Source organism: Marmota marmota, unplaced genomic scaffold, assembly GCF_001458135.2.
Source record: "Marmota marmota marmota unplaced genomic scaffold, marMar, whole genome shotgun sequence".
NCBI classification, from domain to species: domain Eukaryota; kingdom Metazoa; phylum Chordata; class Mammalia; order Rodentia; family Sciuridae; genus Marmota; species Marmota marmota.
In genome coordinates, this window is record NW_026011360.1 from 1 (window position 1) to 2,904 (window position 2,904).

General features: G+C 31.7%; 1 long non-coding RNA gene across 1 annotated transcript; it reads right to left on the bottom strand.

The window, feature by feature from the left end:
- Positions 1 to 2,009: 2,009 nt before the first annotated feature.
- Positions 2,010 to 2,838, bottom strand: LOC125614943. Its single transcript, XR_007345516.1, has 2 exons — positions 2,401 to 2,838; positions 2,010 to 2,194 (listed from the first exon to the last, which is right to left on the bottom strand). It is a non-coding gene; the product is annotated as an uncharacterized LOC125614943 (long non-coding RNA).
- Between the last annotated feature and the right edge of the window lie 66 nt (positions 2,839 to 2,904).

The following is a 2,904-nucleotide window of genomic DNA, read 5'->3' on the forward strand; positions in this document are numbered from 1 at the left end:
AAAAAAAAATAGAAAGGAGTAGAAGGGGCTCAGATACAGCTTAGTTGGTAGAGTGGTTCCCTCACTTGCACATGTTCTGGGTTCAATTCTCAGTAAAAAAAAAAAAAAAAAAAGCCTGGGAATGTAGTTCAGTGGTAGAGCACCTCTGGTTTCATTCTCAGTCCAAGAAAAAGAAAAAAGAAAAATTTTTTTTCTTGAATGTAACTTCACTTTGCTTTTAAAAACAAAGATGGTTGAAGATAGTATGAATGCAAAATTGTGTTGATTAATTTTCTTTAAATGAAGATCATATTTTGTGGCACATAAAATGCTTTGCAGTCCCTTTTTTTCCATCTTCACTATAGGCTGTGGATCTTTGAGTATTTTGTGAGTTTTTCAGAATTAACAAATTTACATAAATGTATGATACATGTTTAATAGAATTTTTTTAGGAAAAATTTTCACATCATAGGCAGAAATATTTGTCCACAATAAACATACCATTTTGATGTTTTCACCTTTCTGTTAATCTAAGAAATTCTAATTTATTCATCCTTAGGGAATAAAAAAGTAAAACTCTTTCACACACTCAGGATAAGAAGCTATTTTTCAGTGAAGCCAGTAAAGTTTGGCCCTTTCTCCTTCCCTACTATTTCCTTAACTATTTTTTTTCTTTCATTTTCTTCACTATTTTTATTTTTTTCTAATTACTTATATATGATAGCAGAATGCATTTCTATTAATTGTATGCATATTGAGCACATCTTTTCATTTATTTCTCTGCCTGTACACAATGTAGAGTTGTTTTACATGTGTAGTCATACATGTACCCAGGGTAATGATGTTCATCTCATTCCACTATCTTTCCTACCCCCATTCTCCCTCCCCTACCTTCCCTCCCCTTTGCCTAATCAAAGTTCTTCCATTCTCACCCTCCACCCCCATTATGTATCTGCATCCACTTCTCAGGGCGACCTATACAATAAACACTACAGAAGATTAAACAAAGACATTGAAGAAGATCTTAGAAGATGGAAATATCTCCCATATTCTTGGATAGTAATAATTAATGTTGTCAAAGTGGCCATGCTGCCAAAATCATTATATAGATTTGACGCAATCTCAATTAAAATCCCAACAACATTCCTCATAGAAATAAAAAAAGCAATCATGAAAATCATTTGAAAAAATAAGAGACTCAGAGTAGCCAAAGCAATCCTTAGCAAGAAAAGTAAATCAGCATGCATCATAAGATCAGACTTTAAACTATACTGCAGAGCCATAGTAACAAAAAATGGCATGGTATTGGTATCAAGGTAGACTTGTAGACCAATGGTACAGAATAGAAGACACAGACACAACACCACATAAATACAGTTATCTGATAGTAGACAAAAGCACTGAAAACATACATTGTAGAAAAGATAGCCCTTTAACAAATGGTTCTTGGAAAAATAGAAATCCATATGTAGAAAAATGAAATTAAACCATTATCTGTCACCATGCACAAAGCTTAACTGGAAGTGGATTAAAGATCTAGGAATTGGACCAGATAACCTGCACGTAATGGAAGAAAAAGTAGGCCTAAGTATTCAACATATTTGATTAGGTCCTGACTTCCTTAACTATTTTTTAAAGAAATTTTATGTTAACAGCAAAATTGAGAGGAAATAAAGAAATTTTACACATGTTCTCTGCCCCTTCTCTATATACACAAGTTTATAGCCTCAATCATTATCCATATCCTCTGTCAGAATGATATATTTTTCATATAACCAATGAACTTAATTTGGTACACAGAATATGTGGATACCATATACTTATAATGAGGAGAGAATTTTGCCTCTGTTTTCTTACTCTCTGAACTGATAACTCTAGTCTATTCATGAGGAAAAAAAAAAAAAAAACATCTACAAAACAAAATTGAGGGTTCTTTTACAAAAACCCTGACAAGTATTCCTTGAAATTGTGAAACTCATAAAAAGTAAGGAAAAAAGCTCTTTCAAATGAAACCAAAGGAGTCATCAGAGTAAATTCAATGCTCCATTCTAGGTTGGATCCTGGAATAGAAAATAGGATTTTCATGTACAAGCTGGTGTAATTTTTAAAAATTTTAAAAATGTCTGACTTCAGTTCATGATAACTTACCAATGTAAGCTTCCAATGCTTCTAAACTGTCTCATGGGATGTATGAACATTTTAGAGGAATAGGAAACTGGCCATAGAAACACAAATACAAATTAAGTCAGTATATTACATTTTTAACTTTTCTTTAGATATAAAATATTTTAAAGTAAAATTTGAAAAGTTTTAACACAGATATCTATGTGTCTATGTTCCATGACACACTTAGATAGTCAAAAAAGCAATTTTTAGAAAAATTTATATGAAGTATTTAAGCTTTTAAAAATATATACATACACCAATTAATCATCCATTAGTGGTGGCCAGTGTCTGAAGTATGAAGCCCCATGCAGTACTGAGCCTCTGAATCTGCTGAGCCTGGACCACTTTTCTTCTCAGTTTGCGGTTTATTCTATTTCCCAGTTGAGATAGCAGTTGTGGTTGCCAGTTCAGGTGCAGCATTTTATGTTTTACCTCAATGGCATTTTGTGATAATTTCTTTCTCAGTTTCTTGCCTCTCTCCTGTTTAAATCAAGACCTCTGTGGGATCTCAGGCTATCTCCTTACGATGTCTCTTCAGGGTTCTTAATGCATTATTTTACCTCTTTTATATGAATCTTCTGCCTTTTCTTTTATACCTTTGTTTGATTCTTCTGAAGATTTTTGAATATATTATATAACACTGTATTATACATTAAAAAACTCAACTTTGCCATAGTTAAAAATATTATATATATATATATATATATATATATATATATATATATATATATATTCTCTTTCAAACTAAACAGTTCAATA